Genomic DNA, 10734 nt, shown 5'->3' with positions numbered 1-10734 from the left:
TTGCCAGAGGTTGATGAGATATCAGACCTCGGAGTGATCTTTGATGCCAAGCTTAGGTTCAAAAGCCAAATCTTGAAAATTGTTCATAAAGCTAACTCCATGTTGGGGATTGTTGCTAGAAACTTCAAGAATTTATCAGAAGAAGCTTTTGTCTTGTTGTATAAGTCGTTGGTGAGGTCTCAGTTGGAATATGGTGTTCAAGAATGGAAACCTTACAAAATTGGTTTAATTTTAGAAATTCAAAAAATTCAAAAAAAGCAACACGTTTGGTTAATTCCTGTAGGTCTCTTCCTTATATTGACAGATTAAAGAAACTTAAGCTGCCTTCACTCGCGTACCGTTGTCGCAGAGCGGATCTCATTTTGCTGTTCAGAATGTTACGTGGCGAGGTTTTTGTCAAGGCTAGTTGGTGAGGTCTCAGTTGGAATATGGTGTTCAAGCATGGAAACCTTACAAAATTGGTTTAATTTTAGAAATTGAAAAAATTCAAAAAAAGCAACACGTTTGGTTAATTCCTGTAGGTCTCTTCCTTATATTGACAGATTAAAGAAACTTAAGCTGCCTTCACTCGCGTACCGTTGTCGCAGAGCGGATCTCATTTTGCTGTTCAGAATGTTACGTGGCGAGGTTTTTGTCAAGGCTAGTCCAACGCTACTATTTTCGTCCGACGATCGTACGAGAGGACACAACTGGAAACTGACTACAGGACCATGTCATAAAGATTGTCGTAAATTTTGCTTCTCATACCGTGTGGTAGACGACTGGAACAGGCTTCTTTCTGATGCCGTCAACGCTGATAACATTAACATTTTAAAGTCATTATTAGATTCATTTTTTGGTGACTCCATATTTAATTGGCGTTTGAATTCATAATTGTTCCTTTTACACTATATACATTCAATAGTTATCATCTTTTACACTTTAATTAATTATGTGTGTTTTATTTTGTTGTGTTGACTTGTGTATTATTATTTATATATATAAGTTAAGTTTATTATATACATTACCTATTTTATTTATTTATGGTTTGTATTTTCGAATTTCTATATTTTTGTTTGGCTAGGGTTCTGCCCGTGCTGTTTTGAATAATAATAATAATAATATATATATATATATATATATATATATATATTATATATGTATATATATTATATATATATATATATATACACACACACACACATATATATATATAAATAAATAAATATATATATATATATTTGTTTTTGTAATACAGGATAGGCTAACTATATATATATATATATATATATATATATATAGTTAGCCTATATGGGCAAGAACAACAACAACAATAATAGTAGGGAGAGCGGTAAGGCGTGTAGGAACGCTGGTCCGCATGCATCAATCAATGTTGCATTTTAAAGATTCATTATTTGATACCTTCAAGCGCTAAACTTTCTGCGCCGCACAGATGATAACTTATTTTTTATCGCTTGAAAATGTGCCTACAACTAGCCTGCAGTGAATTATTCCGAACCTCTTTCGCTCTTTTAAATTTTTTTTCATGGCCATTCATGATAAGAATTGGATAATAATTATTTTGCGTTTCTCAACAAATGCAGGCAGGATTAATAAATGAAACGAAATAGAGAAATAAATGTCTAGCGGTTGGAGTGGATTGCGGAAAAGTAATGTGAAGTTTTGTTGCCGGTGTGAGTGTTGCTTTCAATTAAATAGATGCTGAAACTGGCCAGTTCAATTGAATTAGACCCACCAAGATTGTTCGTACGCCTTGAAAATTGGATGGGGATGAATCAGAAGTAGATTTATCATGGTGGAAGTTGAGTGGATGTTCCGTGCAACGTGTGCTCACGTTCTGTGCCTAATGATGAGGCACTACGTGTTATCATTGTTGCAGTTAACGTTCTTTTCCAGTTCTGTTCATCATAGAAATTTGAAATTAATATTTCGTCTACACGCACCAGTGTTAACGCTCTTGGAGTTTATTATTGATTGATGTACTTACAGGTTATTAGTGATTGCAATGAAAATTGTTGCTAGCATTAACTAATTTTCTAAAGATTGGATAAGTTATATTTGGATCGATAACGTCCATTTATTTTTGAATGTCATGGAAAATATTTTTCTCGGTATTAGAACAATTCCATGTAATTTTTACGGGCAGACTTTTGAAACATTTCTTGGTTGATCAATTTAAGGAATTTTTCTTAAAATAAATTCAATGGACGGAAAGACGTTTTAGGTTGTTTTATTTACAGTTAATCCACTTACGTCCAATTAAACGACATTTGGTCACTCTAAAATAATTGGTCCCAAGAGTTTGTTCACAATCACATTTGACTAATTATTCAATTAATCAATCAATCCAACAATCTTTAAACATTCGTTTGTTCGTTCCTACATTCTTACGTTTGTTTATTCATTTATGCAGTTTATAACATTGTTGATAAATTAATCATAAATTCAAGAAAATCATTTTATTATCTAATCATTTCTTCACAAAAATGTGATTTAATTATTACGTTGAATAAATTATAAACATTTCATTTATGATTTTTTTTTTGTTTCCATTTTTTCTGTTTTGTAGATCACCGTCCAAATTTTTCCATCATATCCGTATTATTTTAATGTTTCATTCAAATAGGTTTTTTCTAAAAACATTTTAAGGCTTATAAATTAATTTGGTTGGCTTAATGGCTTGTTGGCTCGGCACTTCAATTGAGAGTAGGATGTCCATAAATTTGTTGACTGTCACAACGAGCAACGATCACAATAATTCAGTGTGCGGACTGTGACAGCGCAAACGTTTTAATATATACACTACCTAAATCGACGATTACCCATCTACTAACTTCATTCTATCTGCTTAGTGGCGGATCTAGAGGGGCGGTAGCCGGGGGACCCCTTCAGAATTTTGGTCCCCCGGTCAACATTTAAACATTTTTTTAATTTTTGAAAAATTCCTCCCCGACAACGTTGGAAGATTTTGAAAATTCAGAACCATCTCGTCAAGTTGCCTAGATCTACCACTGTATCAGCTCTCGTGCTCTCTATTCCGCCATCTACACGTATGTAGTTTTTCCATCTGGTTTCTGGTTTCTGCTTCATCTACAAAATCTAAGAAATGTTTTATAATGTTTCCATATGATTTTACATAATTTAAAACATGTGCCTTCTATGTACAAATTTTTTACTGGTGTCACCTCATTTCAATTTCAACTTTTCCACGTCCACCTTCTAAATGTTATGGTTCGAAACATTTTGTTAAAACTCTGATGCTGGTTCAGTGTGGGATTAGCTCTTGCTAGTAGGGTAATGTTGAATGGAAATCATGCGAGGGCCGTTAGCAGCAAAAAATCGTTCTCACATTATTTATTTTGAATGAATTATGCTATCATTATTTATCGTGAATTATTTTATTATGAATTGTATTATTTTGTGCTATTGTTTTGCAGGACGTTTAATAATAATAATAATCTGCACTTTCAATTTAAAAAATTATTATAAGAACTTATAAAGTCGTCAAAAATATAAGGTTAAATTCAAAAAAATTTTAATAAAAGTTTAAAATGTCATTCCATATGCGAATCAGATATTTTATCCTTCTCCATATAAATCCTGTACTTATAATAATAAACGAATCACAGATAAAGATAAGATTTATAGTGAGTATAATAAATAGTCAAGAACATCTCGCAAATATTTGCAGTTGGTTTGAAAAATAGCGTTGAAAGTACCTACCTACATACATACACAAACATACTTACGGTTCACATGAATGTATGTATGTAAGGTATCACCCACACACAAACGCCTGTGTAAACGCCTGTCCGTCTACCGCAATCTCGCTTCAGCACCGTATAAAAAGGCGACTGTTAATTTTCTTGGTGAAATTTTCCCAGCTGAAATTCGTTACATTTTGTTGAATATTCACAACAATAGGTTCAGAGCATTTTGTTTTACTAAAATTATCGTTAAGTCAGCACCTGTACACTTAGTTTTCTAAAGTTGCCGAATTAGAGGTTATTTCAAAATTAATGAAATTTTGTATTTAATTTAATTCTTCATTTTGTAGAATGTTAATTTGGTATTTTTCTTATGTCTATGAAATTAAAACAAAATCTGGGCTTTGTAAAATTTTAATAAGTTAATTTCAATTGTGGACATTTTTATCTATCAGGTCTCTAGATGGAGTTCTTATTTATTGCAACATAAATATTAATCTTCTCTTCATTATTCTTAAAAAAAATCAGAATCTAAAAGATGCAGAATTTGTTGCAAAATGGTTTCATCCGATTGTTCTCAATGCTTCATAAGTTGTTAGCGCATAATAGGTTGCCGAAATAAGTACGCCACAAACATCGAGATAATTGAAATGGAACATTTTTTTTAAGTTAAAAATGTGGTTGTTGTTTATTTCTATGACAATTTTTTAATTTTTGCTTTCTAGTAGTAGTTTAAAACGATGACAACAAGCTGTGGTAACTTTATTTAAATCACAATATTGCGATACTCTACTGCCTACAAGAAGTCAAAAATAACAAAACAATAGACAGGGCATTTTCTATTTTAATATCTATTTATTATTTTTTTTAGATTTAATCGAAACAACCACTTAAATAAAATGATTGAAAAAATAATTTCTTTTCTAAATCATTCAGTGATTTTTAAAAAGTATTTATTTATCTGGCTTACAACAACATTTTATAAATCATATTTTACAACCTCTTTTACAAACTGCACAACAAGTCAAATGAAGAGCAGCAGAGAGAAGCACAAACGTTGTCGCATTCCCTCAGCACCGGCTTCTCAGACCTGTCATCTGATCGCCATTAAGCGACTGACAGTCGTTTTTTTAACATCAAGCTGTCAATCAACCTTCCCGCTCTACTTTCCTTCGTACCATATCATAAATTATTAGAGCCAGCATCTTCTGAACTACTGACTGAATAAATTTTTTAACAAATCCCTTCCACTTTTTACACAAAATGTTTAGAAAAAAAAGATTAATCTATGACACAATCGTTTAAACGTCTTCCATTCGGTTTGTTGAATTAGCATTGGTCAAAATGTCAGAAGTTTATGTTTACAGCATGTTGTTCAACATCGAAATAATTTACGACATTAAATTGTATTTCCAAAATGAGCACACACGATTGTTCTCGCAACATTGCAGATGACGAATTGTAGCAGTGTGTTGATGTCCTTCATGTTGGTCAGTTTCCTCCTCCTCCTGGCTGCAATGTCCATGGCGACCAGGCTGGAACTTGAGGAAGGTTTTGTTTGCTTTCATGCATTCACTGTATATTAACTGGTCTAATAACTTAATTTTTCGTTTTATTCAATTTCTTCATTGTTTTCAACTTATAGCATGAGCGAGCATCAACATTTTTCAAGTTTGCGTACGTTTGAAATTTATTCGTCATCAAAAATGCATGTTACCACGAAGTTTCAAACTTGTTTTTTTAACAAATTTTTTTTTATACATTAACAATAAATGTTCAGTAAATCTTACTAACATTCACTTTGTGAAAGTCGTGTTCTATAGCATTACTGAAAATATTTATAATGCTTGTAAGTAACATGATTTTTAATCTGACTGGCTACGACAAAAACTTTTGAATAAAATAACATGTACCTTCTTTCAGTCTTTTCCAAAAAAATGAGTGGAAATTTAGATGCATCGATGAGTCGCAAATGACAATGAAATAGCGAAAGTTGGAAAGGTTGAGCATTTTGAAGAACGTACAACATTCAAAACTTGAATATAGCATGAATTATGTAGTAGGCGCATTAAAAAGAGATGAAATGACATTTGTCTTCGTTTAGATTCTTATAGAATAAACTGCAGTAGATCGGCGTACATATTTGGCTTCAATTGCGATGCATACCACCTGATCAATTTTCATCAGCATTTGAACAAGTTGATGCACGTCTGGGTGTATTGAAAGTTTTTTTCGCTCTCTCCCTCCCTCTTTCTGAGTGAGTAGATCTTTAAAATTTTTTTTCATTTTGCACCGACAGTTAGACACTACAATTAATAGTGGATGTCCGTCCTTATGGAGTTTAACCTTGGCTGTCGCTGTTGTATTACTTATGCAGTTTAACCAGAGTCATGCGTTAGATTAGATAAAAAAAATAGTTCATCTATTGCAAATCTGTTACAAACTTTTTCATGAAGCGTCAAAAAAATAATTTAAAAAGAGATGAGAGAGGGAGAGACAGAAGGAGAGAGAGAGAGAGAAAAAAAAAGAGAGATGAAAAAAATCATGTCATATGTAACGATAATAAATTAATTAAGAAAAACCCGGAACAGGAAACAATAAAAGCAACAAAGAACAAAAACCACCCGAAAAACAAACAGACAAATTGAAATAAATTTTCTAATGTAACACATTGGACACAGTCGTCAGTGGATCGGACAATGAGGAAGATGTTCATAACGGATGGCATTATTTTGCCCTGCTGATGTTGTAGACAAGTTTCGAAATAAGTATCAGTATTTAGTTTTGACATTACAAGAATAAATATTTGAGAATTTGATTTTAAGAATGAGTATTTCGGCTTCTAAGAATAATTATTTAGATTTTGAGATAGATTTGAGATTACAACAGTAATTTCATACAGGGTTAAACATATCATACCATGGTGGCAGACGTATTTTGAGAAGATTGATGTTTCAAACGTTCAAGTTGTTATAATTTATTCTATGAAAATAGCTCGAAAATTGATAGTTTTGACATTGCTAGCATTTCGAATCAGAATCAATTATGATGTAAAGAATAAAGTTTAGGTTGATTCTGATAATAAAATTTGTTGTTTACGAAGCAGCCTCAGAAGGGAACGATATTTTATGTATATTGATGGCATGACAAACAAGTCTATAGACTTGAAAAGAACTATCTCTGCCTTACATATGCTCATCAATTTAATGTGTCACAAAGCTTAATCAAAACTGTTCAATCATTTTTAGTTCAATTTTCAGTTAGTCACCAAATAATAATCAAATAACTTGAAAATAATTAATAAGCAACAACTCGTTAAAAAATTTCTTTTCTCAAAATTCGACGACTACAAATTTAAAAAAAATCATTTGATCGGCGGCACTGGCCGGCAACATGGCGAGTGATAAACAATCGGAAGCAATCTGCTGTAGTTTTTTGTAAAATTTCCCTACGCTGTTCATCTGGAGAACTTCTTTCAATGGCTGCCCCGCCACGAGTTAATGAATGCTTTATGCGTTCGTTCTTCGCTAGCTGCTAAGTGGACGACAAAATCTCCTAGATCACATTTCACTACAGTTCTAACGAAATTAAGTCTTTGTCATATTTTATTTTTATATCTTTGTTACGATTTTCAAGGTTGAGAATAATCATTTATGTAGCAATTAATTTATCAAGTTACTTATTTTTACAAAAAATTTGAATAATAATCAACGACTTTAATGTGTGAAATAATTGAATTTAAAGTTAATTTAGTTAATTTAAAGTATGAAGTTGAAAGCGGTCATGAGCAATGATGTTAATATTTTGAAGGGAACATCAATATTTCAGATTGACATTTTTTGTTTAAAACTTTAAAATTTACATTTTTGGGCTCATTTTTGAAGTAACTAATACGGGAAGTTTGAAAATTGGAGTTAGTCAATATGTATGCAAATTATGAGAAGAATGCCATGGCTCAAATTTTATTGTTAAATATTCATGGTGGTATGTGTGCATGTGCGTGTGTGTGCGTGTGAGTGTGTGTATGATATAATTTCTTAACGCTATTATGTGCGTGCTATTCAGTGCTTGGAGATTTGTTGTGCAAAAATGTACGCTGATGTACTTTAGTTGTATTGTTCCTTGCGATGCTGCTTTTCGTTTATTGAGTTTGTTGTTAAAGGCTAATGTAGTTTTATAGTTTCGTATTTCATAATACCATTTTCACCTTCCTTCCAAGTTTCTCAAAGTTTGTTAACGGATAAAATTCAGAAAATGCCGACATTCGTCTGCTGTCGACACATTTTCATTTTCGTTTCCATAGTTAAGTTTTTGTGTTGTTGAAATTTGTTGAGTAGATATCGAGTTTCGGATGCCTTTGTGTTGTGAACTGAATTTGTAGCTCATGCATCCTAACGCAATATTCATGATGTTTTCTGCTCTCTGCTACCGGAGTGTTTCAGATTTTTGTATTCATATTTTATTTCTAAGTATTTGTCACTGTTCATTAATCGGTTGGGTTTTTACTTGCTTGCTGTTTATCCTTGATTGATTAGAGGAGCTATTAAAAATTTTGTTTGATTTGTTGATATATTTTTATATAGAATTGCACAATCCTTATTTATTGGAAAGATGAATCCTCCCGTTAACATTCAGCAAAATGCACCTAACACTTGACCAACAGGGCCTAATCATCATTAGAAACTTCAATAATAAGACTTACAATTGACTGGACGACGAATCAATTTAATAATTTGTTACCCAGACATCCTCCTTGCTCACTCGACATATACAATACAATATATACATAGAAAAGGATGTGTGTGTGTTGTGTGTGTGTTGTGTGTGTGTCTGTGCACGGTTCAATTTAATTAATAAGGTGGTTATAACTTTGCAAATAAGTACTGCTTGTTTGTTGATTGCATTGGAAAATTTGAAAGGTGGTTAATAATCGATGCTCGACTATGTGTGGCTGATTTTATCTGTATGCTAAAAATAAGTTGATCTAAAATGATGTGGGCATGTTAATCACACGTTGCTGTTTTTTTTTATCGAATGTTCCTATCTTGCTGATGCCTCCGCCAAGTGTCAGCGGCATATCATCCAGCTGACTGACTTGAATGATATCCATCCATTTACATGTCACCTTCTTCTCGCCGCTTTTTTGTAGATTTGAAATTTTTAAATTTTTTATTAAAACTTTTGTGAATCGGTCTTGTTTACCAAGTATACATGTTAAACAAAATGTTAGAACAATCTTGCCGGTACAGAATTTATTTACTTGTACATATTTTCAGACACTATATATATATATGTATATATATATATATGTGTGTGTGTGTGTGTGGTATGTGTGTGGTATGTGTGTAAATGTTTGTTTCTTGTACAGTGTACACATCCATCACCCACAAACATACATCGAGGAGCGTACATCAATCTACATACACCCAAACGCGGCAGGGTAGAGCACACCCATTCAATGTTTTAGACAGAAAAAGCAAACATCGCAAGCATTATAGTCGGTCTCGAATCTTCTTTCGCTTGAAAAACGACTACTACAAGACTTCAAGATCGAATACTGAATTATTTAGCGCACATTTTTTTCAAAGAACTATTTTCGTTTGAAAACAAACTATTGTATTAAAATGCGCCTACCGGTATTTTAAGTTCACTTTATCCATTTCAATTCTCACTTCAGCATTTTTCAGATGTAACAATAACAAACAAACACACAATGTATATAAAAATGCACATGAATCGGCACATCCACAAGTCTCGCATGTGATAAACTGGAATCGCCTTGCAATTGAATCCTGTCATTGCAAGCGATATGACAGGCACGTTAACCATTACACTATCAAGCCGCCCATTGAAACGAAACAAATTCTCACATCATCCAAGTCCGGTTTTCCGTCTTAGTTCTTTAATGTTTAATAAAGCTGCAGGAAAATTATTTTACACCATAGAAAAGATTTGATTATTAGCCGATTTAACTACAGAACTCACTAAAGTGGGAATAACAATCCAGGATTCAAATTTTACATTGAAAGGACGTCAATGAAGTTAGATCAGATCACACATATCAAGAGTTCATAGAGGAAGCCAAATGTAGTCATTATAGATAGGATTGCGTAGGTTTACATCAAAGATAATCTTTGTTTTGTGGTATCATAATTATATCAGGCAAGCTTTAAAATATTTAACCCGCAAGTTTTTATAATAATATTGATATTTACATAAATGCTTTTCAATGTAACAGTTTTTCGATATTCAGTGGTTTTTTTATAAATTATTAACAACAACAAAATAAATTATAGATAAGTAATAATTATTAATGTGAGGTGCAATAAAAAAATTATAGATGGATAAGTCAAAGTTTAATTTCACAGAAAATATATTTTTGTTAGATTTTTGGGACGAGGAAGTTGCTTTCTGAGGCAGTAAATTTGGAGAAAGGAAATTACAAAAAACAAACTTATATCCGCTCATGCAAGTGACAAGCCTGCCAACAAAAATTTTATTCGTCGCAGATATGAAAATTTTCTAACTGCGGTCCTCTCTTCTGTCTTGTCAAATATTTTTAAATATTTTCAAATAATTTCTGCCTGTTTATCTGGTTTCTCTTTCGTAAATAAATGCTACGGTATTTTTGATTTTCAGAATTGTTTTGAAACAATAATTTTGTTTGCTGGAAACCAATCATGCATGCGAACAGTTAATTTGTATGACGTCATTGTCGTTGAAGTACAGCGGTCCATCTCCATAAAAAATAGAAAACATTCGGAACAGGCATGAGTATGAAAATGTTATGAAACGAATGCGAACAAGAGATCATTGAAGTTATAGCATCGGTGTCTGTGGTAACGAGCGTTAAAGATTACAACAATATATATATTTTTATGTATATATTTTTATTAAAAATATCCCAGCATTTCAGGCATTGTTCGATATTTGCAATTGAGTTTTTCAATGCATAGTGAACAATGCTTGCAAAGCTGGGATATTTTTAAACAACTTTATATCAGATAGTCTCAATCCAATATATATA

Source organism: Helobdella robusta, assembly GCF_000326865.2.
Source record: "Helobdella robusta unplaced genomic scaffold HELROscaffold_9, whole genome shotgun sequence".
In the NCBI taxonomy this organism is placed as follows: Eukaryota; Metazoa; Annelida; class Clitellata; order Rhynchobdellida; family Glossiphoniidae; genus Helobdella; species Helobdella robusta.
This window is presented reverse-complemented; position numbering follows the sequence as displayed.